The sequence below is a fragment of the Bubalus kerabau genome, chromosome 16 (genome assembly GCF_029407905.1).
Source record: "Bubalus kerabau isolate K-KA32 ecotype Philippines breed swamp buffalo chromosome 16, PCC_UOA_SB_1v2, whole genome shotgun sequence".
Classification (NCBI taxonomy): domain Eukaryota; kingdom Metazoa; phylum Chordata; class Mammalia; order Artiodactyla; family Bovidae; genus Bubalus; species Bubalus kerabau.
In genome coordinates this window covers 6,782,442-6,800,999 of record NC_073639.1, presented here as the reverse complement: position 1 = coordinate 6,800,999, position 18,558 = coordinate 6,782,442, and the positions used below count along the sequence as shown (strand labels likewise).

The window sequence follows — 18,558 nt, the reverse complement described above, 5'->3', positions numbered from 1 at the left end:
CCTCTGTCCAGGGGATTCTCCAGGCAAGAGGGTGGGGATGAAGTGGTAGAAACCTTATAAACAATCTTAGAGATAAATGAATATATCATATCTGCTTAAATGTTTAAGGTAAAGAATGGGTGGGTTTAGGTGTCTCTACTCAGGACAGCATGTGTTTTAGTTAACTATCTCCTGCAAAAACCCATATGCAGGCATAAATCTGCTGCTGCTGCTAAGTCACCTCAGTCGTGTCTGACTCTGTGTGACCCCATAGACGGCAGCCCACCAGGCCCCCCCGTCCCTGGGATTCTCCAGGCAAGAACATTGGAGTGGGTTGCCATTTCCTTCTCCAATGCATGAAAGTGAAAAGTGAAAGTGAAGTCGCTCAGTCGTGTCCGACCCTCAGCGACCCCATGGACTGCAGCCTTCCAGGCTCCTCTATCCATGGGATTCTCCGGGCAAGAGTACTGGAGTGGGGTGCCATTGCCTTCTCCGAGGCATAAATCTACACACAGATTAACTTCATTTAATGCTGAATATTTAAGAAACTATTGTATTCTTAGAGTATGTACTTTATTACAACATTGAATGGTCACTGAAACAGAAATTGAAGAGCAGTAGACCGTATGTCTCACTGATCCTGCTGACTACACCAGGTGTCTTGCTGTATTTCACGGTGTGCACTGTTTGTTGAACCCAAGGTAGGCAAGAAGCTGGGGAAGAAAATGTGAGGAGCCATAGGATCTGCATTCACGTTTATTTTCTGCGGCTGGCTCAACAGTTGTAGTGGCAGCAGGCACGCTGTAGTCTCTCCTCTTGTGGTTGACCCAGCAGGCGCAGCCGTAATACCGCCTCCCCACCGGCACGCAGCCTCCATACCGTGACGTGGCCTCCCCCGCATGACGCAGCCATAACATAGTCACGAGGGCTATTTCAGGGGAGCTTGTACGCTTACAGAACAAAAGTAGCCTGCGGCCAAGTGGGTGCATCGTGATGCACATGCGCAGTGCTGTAAGTGACCTCAGCTGTTACAAAACCATGTATCTGCAAAATATGGGGCGAGAGCAAGAGAATGTGGAGTGAGAGAGCCTGAGCACACCATCTTGGCTAATTTGCTCTTTCCCTACATTCCACACCTTCAGGGTCTCTCACCTCACAGTCTACCCCAATCCATCTTCCACAGTGTTCTCTTGGCAAGTAACTCTGACCCTTGTATTTATATCTTGTAACAGAAGCAGCTACAAAAACAAACAATTACATCCCCAATACACAGCAAAACCCAATACCAGGTATCATCTGAAACTCATGTTCGAGTCCTTGCCCTTGCCAGGCTAGAGAAGAGCCACCCACTGCATGTGGAGTGCCTTTATCGTCCATGGCCAAGTCAGTCCACCAGCTGTCCCTGTGAAACTGCATGAAAGCCTCCACAGGGACAGCTCCACCCCTGCAGAGCTTTTTATTAAGGACCTGCAAACCACCCCTCCACACACAAGCTCCAGGCCCACCCCTTCAAAGAGGGGATTTTTGTGACATTCAGAGTCTGCCCACATGATTCCAAATGCTTTCAACGCTGTTCTAAATTTCCAAGGGAATCAGGTTAGTAGCACATCCCAGGACACAGCTGTTGCAGTATACAGATCTACTAAATGTAGAACACAGCCGTTTTCTTAACCGTTTGGCCACCGTAGCCATCAATGTATGGCCTAGGTCTGGGATACTGCCCCGGCTTGCGGTCAACAAAGCTGTACTCAGCACCAGTGCCAACCAGGGCCGTTATTCTCTGTACATAGTGACCAGTGAATGGCAAGTTCTACCTGGGGTCTCTGGCCCCTGCTTGGGCTTCTCCAGAGGGCACCTTGGTTTGAGCCCTATTCAAAGCAGAAAAGGGCATCACCGAAAGGAACGTCTTTGGGCACCATGTAAGCTTTTAACTGATCCAACTGTATTTCTGTGGGTGCTTCCCAAACTTGGTAAACTGCTGCTCCAGTCTCACTTGCCTCCATAGCTCTAGGAGCACTGCATTGGGCTGTCTATCAGCTTTATTTCTGTCAACTCCCGCTGTCAGAAAATCAGCTCATGTTTGCATCCATGTAACCTGGATGGGACCCCTGCTGGCTCGGGCCTCCGTCAGGATCTTCACACTTCCAAACGGTGTCTTGCATGTCATCCCTCTACTTCTCTCAGTAAGGATCCCCAAAACCCCCCAGGCACCTGGCCCAACCCTCTGTCCCAGAGTCACAAAAAGCAAGCTTCCAAGGGTTCCCCTTGCTTTGGCCAAAACTGCTTACCCAAGTCGACCGACTCCACCTGAGTAGATGGTTGATATGTTGTGAACTCAGTCACACCGGGGCCCCCTTGAGGATGCCCACCTTGGTCATCGGCTGCTCAGGCTCCACTTTTTGCTGCACAATGGGCCTTGCTGCCAAGCGGGGGCCCATGGTCTCACAATGTTCCTCGTCATCGTCCCTCATTACTTCACTGTCCAAGCCACTGGGTTCCACGCATCTTTCGCTCCAGCGTGTGTACATGCTGCTCTAGCTCTTGTCCTCCTCTCTGCAGTTTGTGCACTCACACAGAGGGCACTACCTTATGTGCTGTCAAGGCAGTCAAGAAAATCCACCCCACAGCGCCAGCAGCAGTCTGTGCCACCTTGGCCAGTAAAAGTGGACTCGCCGTAGGGCCTTTTCAATGATATCCTGAGATTTAAAGCTATTTGCACTAGGGGCTGAAAAAATAATTACCCTATGTAATTCCAACTTTCTGCTCATTAACAGATTTTCCTAATCAGGTTGGCAGTTAGGCTCAGGAGCACCAACAGCATGGAATGCTGAATTTAAATATTGCTCCAGAATACCATATTTTAAAAATAGTATGGTCATTATCAGTATTTGGCTAATTTTGAAATCTGTACTTTGAAGAACCAAATTCTAGGAAATGTGTAAAACTAGAAAAGCCATTTCTGATTTTGTTACCTAGAGAAGCATGTGGCCATCACATGGCTTACCTTCTGGTCAGCAATACCACAATGCACCCATATCCCTCACCACACACACACACACACACACACACACAGAGCAGTGCTGAAATTTTCCTGAGAACAAAGGACTTAGTTCATCATTCTTCCTAATAAACTCACCATAGTAGAATAGTTTGGACATACTATACAAAACATCTCTTTGAATATACTCAAATAACTCAGTGTTTAGACTGATTTCTAAGAGGTTAGTATTTTCTTCGTGTGACACACCATTTCTTAGCTGTGCTCAATCATGATGAAATTGTGAAAGTTGCAATATATTTAAATTTAAGATTTTTTATTTTTTGTATAACTAAAATTAGAGAAAAATCATGTACTTCCCTTGGGGCCATCTGGTAACTTCACTAAGAAGGAAAGAGTTTAAATTGTTTCTTGTTGCTTTGAGCAAACCCATATGGTGCCAGTCGTTACCTACACCAGCCAATGAGAGAACGGAATGCCACTAGTGTGTTCCGAGATTTAGTCTGATCATCTGTTGTTGCTATTCTAATTCCACGCAGAGACATTTTCTTTCTTGTGTTTTCATTTAATGCTTTCCAGAAACTACATATAATCAATTGATATGGTCTATTTTTCCATATAATTCACCAATAATAATTTAGCCAAAACTAACAGGAAATTGACTTGGAAGTCTGATCTCTAATGAATACTGAAACCAAGCTCAGCACATTAAAGGAAGTAATTATGAAGGCACCCCATTGTGTGCAGATATGCTTGGTCAGCCAAAACAGAGGACTTTTCTATTTTTATGAGCTTTGTCAAATTTAAATTATGTTACATTGTAAGACAAACATTTTAAAGAATTTGTTAGTAGCAATGCCACTCTATAAATATTTATTTTTAAAATTATCCTTCAAGTAACTTAAAGACAATTTTTTGAAGCAAATGGCCTAGACATACCAATAAAAATACCTATTCATTTACAAAAAAAGTAATAAATACCACAGGTATTTCTAGCTAATTATGTATACATACACGATACGTGTGTGTACATGCTGTGTAACACACCAGTCCTGTAATCAGCATTAACTGAAAGACTGCAGAGGTCCTCTGGCTCATCACTGAACTTCACAGCAGGCTGCCCTCCTTTCCTCTGCAACATAGCTCATGTGGTTTCTTAACTCTTGCTCATCCACCTTGCTTCTCTTGGGTGCAGTCATGGTCATGACTAGCCCTTGGCAGTGTCCACTTACCAAGCCCTTCTGTACTTTTTACACACTGACTCCTGTCACCTGGCAGCGACTCCCTCACAAATCATTTATTGAACTCAACTCTGACTTGACATAGGATCTCCACTCTTACTTCCTAAATTCTCACGTTCATACTTCTTATTCTGACTGTTTTCTGATGTGTGTCCCTACTTTTGTTCACAGTTTATCTTCCTGCCCTTTTGCTCTTCTCTATCGTATCTTCTTTTCATCACCTTCACTTTCCCCAAATCCTTTCATGGGCAGAGCTGTCAGGGTGAGTGCTTGGCGCTGCTTTGTGTCACGTAGTACTGGGGGCGGTAAAGTCTGAAGGCTTTGGTGAGGTGTGCTCCCTGGGATGGGCACAGTGCAGGGGTGGGCAGTCAGATTACTATTCAGGTTAGCAGTCTCCAGGGGAATAAAAGCCCACCTTCTCTGAGGAGTATTTCAAATGCATACCCTTCCTAGGGAAGATTTTAAGAAACTTGAACTTGTATCTGAGTCACAGAATTGACTGGGGGCTCGTTAAAGCTGATTGCCAGCTTGCCCACACTCCACCCACATCCAGATTCTATAGGTCTGGGGATAAGATTGGAATATGCAATTCTAATAGCTCCCAGGCTATTCACATGCCCCCTGGCCACAGATCACTGCTTGAGTAGCACTACTTTGCAATGCTTTCTGGTTTTCTGATCGCCAACAAGTAATTCTAGATACTCTTTACAGCAAATCACCTATACCCTTACTTCTGTGGAACTGATCAGCAGGTAATCCCTGTTGAGTGACACTAATTTATTAGATTATTTCCTCATAGCTAAATAGCATGAATTTCCTTAGCTTTTTATAAAATTTATTCTGTAAATCTTTCATTACTCTGTTGTTCTCTTCCATTTTTTCTACCAGTTGCCCACATCCCTCTCCAGCTGTAGAAATGCAAACTGAATTTAGTAATACACATAGTGTTGAAACCAGCAGGACCCTGTGGAGCTCCTGGGCATGGAAGACTTTCTGTGTCCCCATTTTCTTATTTGTAGGGAATAGACTCCAGCCTCCATGACCTTCCCTGAATTCCAAAAAGCAGAGTCAAACAGCTGCTAATCAAGCAAGGGAGGTGATACAGAGACAAAGGAGGATCAGTCTAAAAACAATAGTGTAGCCTTGGGACAGGGTCCTGATTCAACCTCAGCGGATACATATTAAACACGTTTGAGCTCTTTTGCAGAACTAAAACACCCCCAAAATGGAAGATGTTAACTACTTGATAAAGCATTCTTTATTCCAGAGAGAAAGTCACAGTTTAAACACATATTAAACTATAACAATTCATTCAACGGGTGTTATTAAGTGAAAGGCTATCTGATCTACTCAGGGCTTTTTCAGCACTTTTAAATTCAGTTATTTTGCCTCACAAGTTTCTCATGATACTACGTGGGAAGTACATCATGCAGTGATAAATAATGCATTGGAGGTCACAGTTATTGACCATGATTCAAACCCAGGCCGTCTAGCTCCCCAGTCTGCCCTCCACCCCTTGCCTCACCTTACCAGGAAACTGCCCTCGTAGTCTTCCTCTCTGCAGCCAGGTGACAGACTATCCTCTACAGCATTTCTTTTTGCAGAGCTGGACATTGATGTTTCTGAGATAAGGGGATGTGTGGCACGTGTGGGTTTGAGGCTTTGCCTTGATCCAGAACTGACATGTTTAAAGTGATCCAAAATTTATTAGTGTGGGTATCATGACCTTAGTTTGATGCTACTTTGAACAAGATACTGAAACATGTTTTTCAAGTCTCTGGTAAAATATTTTTATAGTTTTTAAATATTAAGATTGGTATCTTGATTATTAGTTATCTGAAGTTTGGTTATCTGTTTTTGTAGATAAATTGTTCATCTTATTCACAATTTCCCTCTCTGCAATGAGGTGTCCCTCCCCTATTTTAGTTGGACATTGATGTTTCTAAAGTATGATGAGTTGGGTGGTACACGTGGCTCTGGGGCTAGTGCCCTGACCTAGCACTGATGAGCTTAAATTGGTTCCACTTTACATAATAAAAACCAGTCTTGGCCAGCATTTCATCCTTCTTTGAGCTTCTAAAAGATCTTGTGTTATTCTCTAGTCACATACTGCCCTGGGCTGTTAAGGAAGACTAGTATACATCCTGCTTAGAAGTATTTGTCCAGTAAATAAAGAAATGAATGAGAAAAGTCTGGGGAGAATTCTGTATCACCTGAAATTCACTAGCAGACTTTTTCTGTGAATATAATTTCAGTAATTATAGAAGCATGATTAATAACAGTTCTCATATAATTTACAGTCTTCTCATTAAGCCTACATTCCACCTGGTTATATGTACATAGAGAAAAAAATGAGTCAGATATATACTAACAGTCATCAACTTACAAAGGAAATAGTAACCTAGGGCAGGTTCTCCTACTTAAAATTAATCTTTGTTTAAAATAACATTTAGAAATTGCTCTTAAACATTCCTTTTATTCATTAACTTGAGTAATAATAAATGCATTTAATTCTAATGAAATTTGGTCACTGAAGTTGCATAGTGGAAAAGAAAATCAAAGTCTAGTTGTTTCAGCTCCTCAAAGGTAAGTTTAAGAGAGAAAAAAAAAATCTCCTGACACCAATCTTGTGATTAACACGAAGTATCCTGCATGCAGGTATCAAAGCAAGATCGAAAAAGTTATTTTCAAGCCATTGATGATGAAGCTGGCTTCTCTGAGTCTTAATCCCAGAACAAATTTTGAATGTATAAATTCTTATATTGATGCCTGTGCATTCCATCAGCATATTTGTTCTACTTCCATAATAATTTTATTTTACTATGCATCCTTGCGTAGCTTCAATTATATTCATTTGTTTTCATGTTATTATTCAAGAAATCAATCAAAACAATGTTTAACATATCATAAGTAAAGGAAAATATTTTGTTACTAAATGACAGTATATCTACTACATGCAAGGAGGTCAGCTACCTTTTCTTTACCATTGAATTTCCTCTTTTTTTGCCCCAACTCCTTTCACAGATCCACATGTTGGTCACAATATACTTCTCACACTGCTCTGGACAGTGTTGATCTTATCTGAAGTATTTCCATGCAAGTACAATAAACATAAATATACACATATATAAACAGTCCATTAGTCCACACTGTTAATATGATATGTGTGTGTACACATATGTTCCCCTCGTGCTCTAAGTACAGTGAACACTGCACAGAGGTCACTAGTGAGTCTTCCCTGGAACACTTGTGGACTGTCTCCTAAGATATTCTGACTTCATGGGACTTCCCTGGTGGTCCAACAGTTAAGACTTTATACTTCCAATGTAAGGGGCACAGGTTTGATCCCTGACTGAGGAACTAAGATCCCATATGCCTCAAGGCCAGAAAAAAAAAAAAAAAAAAGGATATTCTGACTTCAGCATATACTTCATGGTACCTGGTTTAGTCCATGATCAAATGTTTGAAGGACAAAAATTTCAGAGGAAAAAAGATTCATCTTGATACCAACCTCATGGTAACTCGATATATGCTACATATGTGGATTTTTTTTTTTTTTTTTCTACCACCAACTTTGTGTCCTGGCAAAAAGTTTTGAATTCTAAGACTGATAGCAGTTTGCTATGCTAGTGCTGAAACTGTAGCAAAGAAATTGGAAGGAAGTTTCTGTACTTTAAAATGCAAGTTTTACCATGGGCTAAACCTTTTTCAAACGAACTGTCAATTAAACAGTGGGTGGCGGGAGGGAATCAATTTACGATTGATGGAAGCACATTGCTGATAGGAAGGCCACCATCATTACTGATACGTGGGAAATCTGACCAGTAGGTGTAGAGTGGTGACTAGACGAAGCTCTCACTAGACTCTAACCAGGGCTTTAGGCAGAGGGATTGCTAACACACAGCACTGGACATGCATGCCCACAAGGACCATGGCATCACTATCCTGTAAGTGCTCCCCCTGCTTACAGCTGCCACTGTTGAAGGCACGCTCTGTACCTCCTATTCATGACGGGTGAGTGTACTTAAAATGCAGTCCAACTCCAGAAAGACCCTTTTGTGGTTAGATTGGAGGTATCAGGATAAACTCATGACTTTTAAAATATAAAGAGAAAGGAAATAGACATAGAGTACAATATCTGTGTGTGTATCTAGGTACGTGTGTGTATATATATGTTTGTGTGGGTATACGTGTATGCGTGTATTTGTTGTTGTTGTTCAGTCACTCAGTTGTGTCTGACTCCTTGTGACCCCATGGACTGCAGCACGCCAGGCTTCCCTGTCCATCACCAACTCCCAGAGTTTATTCAAATTCATGTCCATTGAGTCGGTGATGCCATCCAACCATCTCATCCTCTGTTGTCTCCTTTTCCTCCTGTCTTCAATTTTTCCCACCATCAGATCTTTTCTAAGGAGTCAGTTCTTTGCATCAGGTGGCCAAAGTATTGGAGCTTCAGCTTCAGCATCAGTCTTTCCAATGAATATGCAGGACTGATTTCCTTTAGGATGGACTGACTTATCTCCTTGCAGTCCAAGGGACTCTCAAGAGTCTTCTCCAACACCACAGTTCAAAAGCATCAATTCTTTGGCGCTCAGCTTTCTTTATAGTCTAACTCTCACATGTGTATATGACTATTGGAAAAACCACAGCTTTGACTGGATGGACCTTTGTTGGCAAAGTAATGTTTTTGCTTTTTAATACACTCTCCATGTTTGTCATAGCTTTTTTTTCAAGGAGCAAGCGCATTTTAATTTCATGGTGGCAGTCACTGTGTGCAGTGATTTTGGAGCCCCCAAAAAACAAAGTTTGTCACTGTTTCCATTGTTTCACCATCTATTTGCCATGGGACCAGATGCCATGATCTTAGTTTTTCAAATGTTGAGTTTTTTTATTTTATTTTATTTTTAAATTTTACATAATTGTATTAGTTTTGCCAAATATCAAAATGAATCCGCCACATGTATACATGTGTTCCCCATCCTGAACCCTCCTCCTTCCTCCCTCCCCATACCATCCCTCTGGGTCGTCCCAGTGCACCAGCCCCAAGCATCCAGTATCGTGCATCAAACCTGGACTGGCAACTCGTTTCATACATGATATTTTACATGTTTCAATGCCATTCTCCCAAATCTTCCCACCCTCTCCTTCTCCCACAGAGTCCATAAGACTGTTCTATACATCAGTGTCTCTTTTGCTGTCTCGTACACAGGGTTATTGTTACCATCTTTCTAAATTCCATATATATGCATTAGTATACTGTATTGGTGTTTTTCTCAAATGTTGAGTTTTAAGCCAGCTTTTTCACTCTCCTCTTTCACTGTCATCAAGAAGTTCTTTAGTTCCTCTTCGTTTTCTGCCATAAAGGTGGTGTCATCTACATATCTGAGGTTATTGATATTTCTTCTGGTAATCTTGATTCTATCTTGTGCTTCATCCAGTTTGGCATTTCTCATGATGTACTCTGAATATAAGTTAAATAAGCAGGGTGACAATACACAGCTTTCACATACTCCTTTTCCAATTTGGAACCAGTCCATTGTTCTACAGCCAGTTTTAACTGCTGCTTCCTGACCTGCATACAGGTTTCTCAAGAGGCAGGTCAGGTGGTTTGGTATTGCCATCTCTTTCAGAATTTTCCACAGTTTATTGTGATCCACACATCAAAGGCTTTAGCATAGTCAATGAAGCAGAAGTAGATTTTTTCTGGAATTCTCTTGCTTTTTCTATGATCCAATGGATGCTGGCAATTTGATCTCCGGTTCCTCTGACTTTTCTAAATCGAGCTTGAACATCTGGAATTTCTCTGTTCAAGTACTGTTGAACCCTTGCTTAGAGAATTTTGAGCATTACTTTGGTAGTGTGTGAGGTGAATGCAATTGTGTGGTGGTTTGAGCATTCTTTGGCATTGCCTTTATTTGGGATTAGAATGAAAACTGAACTTTTTCAGTCCTGTGGCCAATGCTGAGTTTTCCAAATTTGCTGGCATACTGAGTGCAGCACTTTAACAGCATCATCTTTTCAGATTTGAAGTATATCAGCTGGAATTCCATCACCTCCACTAGCTTTGTTCATAGTGATGCTTTCTAAGGCCCACTTGACTTCAAACTTCAAGATATCTGGCTCTAGGTGAGTGACCATACCATCATGGTTATCTGGGTCATTAAGATGTTTTTTGTATAGTTCTATGTATTCTTGTCACCTCTTCTTAATATTTCTGCTTCTATTAGTTCCATACCATTTCTATCCTTCATTGTGCCCATCTTTGCATGAAATGTTCCCTTGTGAAGTTGCTCAGTCGTGTCCGACTCTTTGCGATCCCATGGACTGTAGCCTTCCAGGCTACTCCGTCCATGGAATTTTTCAGGCAAAAGTACTGGAGTAAGTTGCCATTTCCTTCTCCAGGGGATCTTCTCAACCCAGGGACTGAATCCAGGTCTTCTGCATTGCAGGCAGACGCTTTACTATCTTAGCCACCAGGGAAGCCCAATGTTCCCTTGGTATCTCTAATTTTCTCGAAGAGATCTCTAGTCTTTCCCATTCTATTGTTTTCCTCTATTTCTTTGCACTGCTCACTTAGGATGGCTTTCTTATCTCTCCTTGCTGTTCTTTCTAAGCTCTCCTTACCTCTGCATTCAGATGGGTATATCTTTCCTCTTCTTTACCTTTCACTTCTCTTTTCTCAGCTATTTGTAAGGCCTCCTCAGACAACTATTTTGCCTTTTTGCATTTCTATACATGTATATATACAATTGCTTCCTTTTCCAGTGAGCTGAGAGGGTATGGAATCAGTGACAATCCAGTAGTGGTGAACATACCAGGTGTCCAGATTTTTATTTCTAAATATTATTCTACACTAGAACAAAGGTTGTGAGAAATGGTGTTTGTAGGATTGGGGTGGAGAAGAAAAAGATGAGCTTGGAACATCTTTGGTGGCAGAAAGTACAGAAGTGCTCAAAGAATGGTGGAGATAAAGCAAAAGAAGGACTGGGCCAGTCTGAAGGAGCTCATGCAAGACAAACTTGGAATAATTTGACTATCAAAATAAATTAAATATTTATGGATTTTAATCCATTGAATAAAATAAAAATTCAATAAAGTCCAAAACAATATTAATATATAGGAGAGAATGGAAAGCTTTTCCTTATGATAGAAATCTAACTCCTTGCTGTAGAAAGAATGATGAAAATAGAAATATTACCATTTGGCATTATTTTGTGTTCCTGGACCAAATTTCAGCTTGGGAGGGTGTTCCCACACCACCAACAATTCTCTAGACTATTGAGTATCCTACACTTTGACTCAGTTCTGCTATTATCCTCCCTGACCCTAAGATAGCATCAGACTCCAGTTTAAGGGTTCAGTCCCACAAGACTCCTTCCACCCCTTTCAGATGCCAGTCACAATTCCAGGTTGCCACCTGTGCTTCTGACCAACTGGCTATAAACCAGAGTTTCCCATGACACCCCCCCTCCCCCCACACTAGGTTCAAATAGTTTGTTAGAGTAGTTCACAGCATTCAGGAAACCAGTTTACTCACTAGATTACTGGTTTGTTACAGAAGGATACAGCTTGGGAACAGCCAGATGGGGGAAATGCGTGGAGGAAGGGCACAAAGCTTCCCTGCCCTCTCCGGGCACGCATTCACCCCACATCTCCACATGTTCACCAACCTGGAAGCTCCCTTGAGCCCTGTCCTTACGAGTTTTTAAAGAGCCCTCATTACGCAGACATGGTTGATTAAATCATTGGCCACTTGGCAGTTGATTCCACGTCCAACAAACCTGTCTTCAATCCCTGGAGGTCAGGGGGTAGGACTGAGAGTTTTAACCCACTCACCCTGGAGTTTGTCTCCTCTAGTGACCAACTCCCACTCTTAGGTGATCTGGAGTGGAGTGGAGTGTATGTGCTCAGCCATGTCCGACTGTTTGCGACCCAGGGACTGTAGCTCACGAGAATCCTCTGTCCGTGGAATTCTCCAGGCAAGAATACTAGAATGGGTTGCCACATGCTTCTGCAGGGTATCTTCCCCACCCAGGGATCGAACCCATGTCTCTTACATTTAACCTGCACTGACAGGCAGGTTCTTCTAAAAGTCACCTTATTAACAAACCAAAAGACAACTTTCTCCCTCTCAGCTCTTAAGGTCTTCCAAGTGTTTTAGAAGCTTTGTGCCTGAAACAGGGAGGAAGACCAAATGTATATTTCTTGTTATTGAAACAGAGCAGGATCCTGTGGGGTCTCCCAGTTATAAATCCTTTCTGTGTCTCCTGTTTCTTGCTTGTAAAAAATAGGCTTCATTCAACCTCTTTGACCTTCACTGAGTTCCAAAGGGCAGATTAAAATAGTTGCTTAAGTAAGGGAGAGGCTGCAGAGACAAGAAAGGAACAATCAGGAAACAATGGTGCAGCCTTGGGGTAGGGTCCTGGTTCTTCCTCAAAGAATATATGTAACAGTTTATTTGAGTTATTCAGCAGAAACTAAGGCCCCCTCTCACATGGAGGACAGTAACTTCAGGCCAAGCACAAGATTCCTGGAACACTGCCATATTACCTCACCACCAACTTGCACACAGTAGGACAACAACTCTGACCCCTTCCCCAAAAGATTCTCCTTTTAAAAAGTTTCATATCAAGCAAAATCTTTGGAGTTGGTGTTTGGACAAGAGTCAGTCTTCTCCCCAATTTGCCAGCCTCCTGAATAAAGCAACTTTTCCTTCCCAATCAACACTCCTCTCTCGAATATTGGTTTTTGAGCAGCAAGCAGTCAAACCTGAGTTTGATAACATTATAAATCACAATATTACAAGCAATCACCTTAGGAATAATTGACTCAGGCAAGAATCATCAGTGGATGCTATAACTATGAAAGAAAGTTGAATATTACCAAGGTATATATATATAGTCTCAAAGAATCACCCTATAAGATACATGTTAGTTACAAAAGGAAATTAGTAACTTACAATGGATAAAGGAGGCAAACATACCCGGACCATTTGATCAAAGTTGTCATCAATAGTGTCAGTGCCTTGCAGCCTAACACTACTGGAACACACTTATAATTGAACAAGCAGTGAGGGCAAGTGCACACCATGGGAAGCCCTGGGGCCTCTCAATGAGAGGGTATGAGTGTGGACTCAGACTTTGGGTCTGTTAGGTCATCTGGGAGAAGGATTAGGAAGTGGCTTGTTCAGTTGCTAAGTCATGTCCTATTCTTTGTGCACAAGGCTTTCCCGTCCATCACCATCTCCCAAAGTTTCCTTAAACTCATGTCCATTGAGTCAGTGATGCCATCCAACCATCTCATCCTCTGTCACCCCCTTCTCCTCTGGCCCTCAATCTTTCCCACAATAAGAGTCTTTTCTAATGTGTTGGCTCTTCCCATCAGGTGGCCAAAGTATTGGAGCTTCAGCTTCAGCTTCAGTGTCAGTTCTTCTAGTGAATATTCAGGGTCAATTTCCTTTAGGATTGACTGGTTTGATCTCCTTGCAATCCAAGGGACTCTCCAGAGTCTTGTCCAGAACCATAGTTCAAAAGCATCAAATCTTTGGCACTGGGGATTGGAATCTCTCAGGAAGCAGGGGTAATTCTGTCTTGGGTATCTTATTAAATCATATAAAGGGAAGGAAGACTAGACTAAAACTAAAGCTGTAGTTGATAAAGAAATCACGGGTGCACGTATCAGCTAGGGTAGAGGGATGTTTGACCACCTGTATAATGATGAAGGTACTCATCGTTTTGTCTCCGCTCAGGCATGACAATGGAGGGTTCTTGTCACAGGTCTTGGAGTAGCCTTGACTAATACTGACATTCTGGAAAATAGTTTATGTGCAATAAAACACCTCAGCCAGGTTGTGAGTACCGGTTATCTCCTAGCAACACCAAGGCCTAGCTGGTAGCATCCTCAGATCCCAGATGTCAAGCACTGCTTTTCTCATTCTTGCTGGTAATGGGACAGATCAACATCACGTGCCCTCTTTTATGAGAAGACAGTATCGCTCTTGTGCATTCCTGCCCCTAAATGCAGAACCTGAGCCTAATTATGAGGAAATATCAAAAACAAATTGATGGACATAGCAGGCCTGCTTTCTTTAAAAATGTCAGTGTCAAGAAGGAAAGAGACTGAGGAATTGTTCTAGATTAAAGGAGACAACCAAACATAAGGGCCAGCTATGCTGTGTGATTTGGAAATGTAGCAGACTGTACTTCACTTTCACGCACTGGAGAAGGAAATGGCAACCCACTCCAGTGTTCTTGCCTGGAGAATCCCAGGGATGGGGGAGCCTGGTGGGCTGCCGTCTATGGGGTTGCACAGAGTCGGACACGACTGAAGCGACTTAGCAGCAGCAGTACTGCAGCAATGGAAAATTCTGAATAAATTTATAGTTTAGATAATTATAAAAATGTTAATTTTCTGATTTTGATAATTATACTGATAAATAAGAGAATGTTTTTACTTTTAGGAAACACATTAAAGAATTTAGAGGTCAAGGGGCATCATACCTGGAGAAAGGAAAGGCTACCCACTCCAATATTCTGGCCTAAAGAGCTCCATGGACTGTATAGTTCATGAGGTTGCAAAGAGTCAGATGCAACTAAGCGACTTTAATTAAAAAAAAAAAAAAAAAAAGTGGGGGCATCATACCTACAACTTATTCTCAAACAATTTAGAAAAAAAAATGTACATATTTGTTTGAGTGTGTGTGTGTGTGTATACACAAAGAGAAAGAAAAAGAAAGGATAAAACAAGACTTAGAAAATCTGGGTGACGAGAGAATTCATATTTTTACAACTATTCTAGAAGTTTGTAATTAGGTACAAATTAAAAGAAAAATGCCTTTATTTTTTCCTTTACATTGTGCTTTTCTTTTCTGAATAAAAATATTCTGGGTGAATGACTTCAGTGTTTCACTCACTGCATTTTGAATAAAATGCTTACACTCATCCTTACGTTTAAACCTCCAACTTTAATTTTTCACAGCTGCCCAAGGACTGACTTGTAGGGTTTCTTTAGGAGGTGGATACTTCCTTCAGCAGTTCTTATATTTGGTAAAACTTGTAATAATTGATCTTTTCTGTTTTTAATTCTGTAGATACTAATTGCCAGGAACGTTAAACTTGGTTTGGAAAATTCCCTCGGTGGTGGAGGCACGGCTTTACTGAGAAGTGACTCACAGGTGAGTATCTGAGCAATGAACGCTTCTCTTTTCCGTCTTTCCCCATGTGTTGCTGTCAGCAGTCTGTATCAATAGGCTTCTATAAAACAATCTAATACTATAGAGCTCTGAGTTCAGAGTGAGGAATGAGGTCTTTTTGATAACTTCTTAGGGAAGCATAATCGTCTTCATTTTAGTGAGTATTGTTTTAGACTATTTGAAGACTATATAACAAAAGAGAAAATTTAAACAATGTTTAAGATAATAGTTCATATATGACTTAATCTTGAAACTGAAGAGTGTTTAGTATTCTATAGGTTAAGAGCCATTATTTGAGGTTAAGAAAGTTATTATCTTATTATCAGGTCCAGAACCTGGACCTGAAACATGCCTGGTTGAAACATGCCTGGGTCATCCCAGGAAGGAATTAAAGTCAAGTAGCTTTGACTCAGCTCTAAATTTTGCCTCTTATTTTGAAACTTTTACTTCAAATAAAAGGTCTTACTTATTATTGACAACTGGTGGTGACTATGTAATTTCTAATAAATATGTTATTACAGTATGCTTTTAGTGGGAGTATCTTTAGGTTCTCACATGTGTGTGTGTGTGTGTGTGTGTGTCTTGGGGGTCGTGCCTTACCATTTGGACTCCACTGTTAACGTCACCTGGCCTTATTACCTTTGGTGCTGACTCAAGGTTTAGCAGAATTGTAAGGAAGAACAAGTGTCAGCGATGTCCAAGGTTTGAGAACTCCCTGCCTCAGAATCACCTGGGATGCTTGTTAGAATGAAGATTCCTGGCTCCACCACACACCTGCTCACTTGGAAGCTCTTAATGTAGGGCTCAGGATCCTGCTTTGTAAATAGCTCCTAAAATGATTCTGAGGCATTAAATATATGAAAAAATGTTCTCAGTAGAACTTGCCTGAAATAGAATTTTTTAAATTGAATGATCTTTATTCTCCTCTATATCTTTCATATTTCCTTCCACATCACATACTTAATCAGTATCTCAAATTAAAATACGTTAAGAGCCACTCCAAGGTCAGCCGGCTCCCACATCTCAGGAATGTATTATCCACTGTCTGTTTAATAAAAGTTCTGTCTGCTTCAGCTGAAAAAAAAATCATAGAAATAATTTTATTCTGTCCAAAATTTAAAAGGCCAGAAGTACATAAATTATCTTTCTCTGTAGTTCTGCTGTCTTTTAATCAATCATTTGAACCCTCTGAAGTTCAAGAAATCATGTTAAACTGTAGTCATCAGATAAAAGAAAAGATTGTAAAGTTGATAAAAATAGCTCACATCTTCAGCTATGATTTTTTTCTGAGCCAATAACTTGCAGTTATCATTGATAAAATTAAAAAAACTTCTACTCATATGGTGAATCACTAGCAGAAAGAAGATATTTCAGTTCATTTATATGTTCAGTTTACTTGTATGTTTACCTGTGCATTATGCTCTGTATGTGATTCTTATTTTCCTCTTAGATTTTTTCTTCTCTATTGTGTTCTTGTAACTAGTGCATTCCTATATAAGCATTAAGCTTTTCTGATTTAGGAACTGTATCTCCTTTACTCACATAAAGTTCTTTTATTTGTGCTTCACCTAGAATTCATCTATCAAGTAATATATTTTATTTGTAACTGTGTACCCTTAGTATCTATTTCTGAAATTTCATAATTGTCAGTATATCAAATAAAATCTTATTTATCCAAATTATTTAAATAGAAGTAACTTTTTAAAGCTCTGTGACATGAAAACTAGTAACTATAATAGAGTCCTCTAAACATTTAGAACTTTTCCGTTTGTTTTGTTCAACAGGGCAAAGCGCTTGGACAAATGGTATTAGACTTCCAAATATCAAACACAAAGGTGTTCCTGATTTCAAGTCATTGGCAGATGGATAAAAGAGCTTTGGCACTAAGAAACTTACTGTTTCTTAGTACAAATGCAAAATCGAATCCAAGGTAAAAGGATGTATGCATTATAAATAAACATCAGCTTGGTGGACTGAATACCAGTATTAATAATGTGATCATTGGAAGGTAGAAGACAGGAAGTGATTTTTAACAAAGAACTGTAAACAGTAATGGTTTAACATAAGACAGACAAGAAGCTTGAAAGATATCTCCTCTAGACATTTGATAAAGATGTTCTTTAATTCTGTAAAGCATATACTTTAAAACCTTAATAAGCTGTGGTTTGTTTAATAATATATTAACTTTTAGAGTATCCCTCTTGGATACCCAAATCCAAACTCTGTTAATCTTGTCATTAGTTTAAAGATTTTCTTCCTCTTCCTTTAAAATGTTGTTTATACATATTATTAACTATTCCAAGTAATCTTCATGCATAAATATACAGATTAAGTTCAGGTACAAACAAGCAGTCTATCAATCTCTTATACAATTTTAACATATTTGTGGCATCCTCACACTGATTTTGAAAAAATATAAAAATTGTTCCATTTAAACTATAAAGCAAAATACTTCACTAAATTATAGTTAAGCCTTACTTTACTATTTTTTAAAGAACAAAACCCAGAAATTGTTATTTGGAAACCATAATAGACATATAAGGAAGTCTGGTCCCTTTCAACAAAAGTAAACACAAATGTAGGAGAAACCATAGTCCAAGGAAACAGAGTTTAGATTTTGTTGTCTTCTACTTGACTTGGTGGTGAGACATGCAGGACTATTCAGAGCTATTCCTACACTGAATTCCAGGAAGTTCAGGAGGTGAAGAGATGAGAAGAGTCATCACCAGTCACCTATTCCGAAATGACTAGACCAGGGCATGAAAAGTTTAACCAATATACTTAAACCACATAGTTAGTTGTGACAATATTCCTGGTGACATAAGACTGAGTGTAGGAAATCTCGTACAGATGCTGAGAGAGTTTGAGTCTGGCTAAACCTCTGGGCCCAGTGCCTGGGTTACCTTCCATTGGCTCCACTGCTGCTGAGTCCACCTTGGCACAAGAGGTTCTTGCCTGTTTGCTTTGTTTACTTATTCTTCTGTGGGATGCAGGTCCCTGGAGGATGAGATGAGTGACCTAAGAGCCCTGAACCCACTTTCATGCTGGCAACAAGACTGCCTCCCCAGGTTCCAGAGCACATTTAGGGCTGTGATTTGCTGGTTGCCATCTGGCCTCCAGTAAGGCTAGTGGCCTTAGAGGATACTGCA

At 40.6% G+C, this 18,558-nt stretch overlaps 1 long non-coding RNA gene across 1 annotated transcript; it reads left to right on the top strand.

The window, feature by feature from the left end:
* Positions 1-15,073: 15,073 nt before the first annotated feature.
* LOC129630365 (uncharacterized) lies at positions 15,074-16,612 on the top strand. Its single transcript, XR_008703652.1, has 2 exons — positions 15,074-15,391; positions 16,067-16,612. It is a non-coding gene; the product is annotated as an uncharacterized LOC129630365 (long non-coding RNA).
* The last annotated feature ends 1,946 nt before the right edge of the window (positions 16,613-18,558 follow it).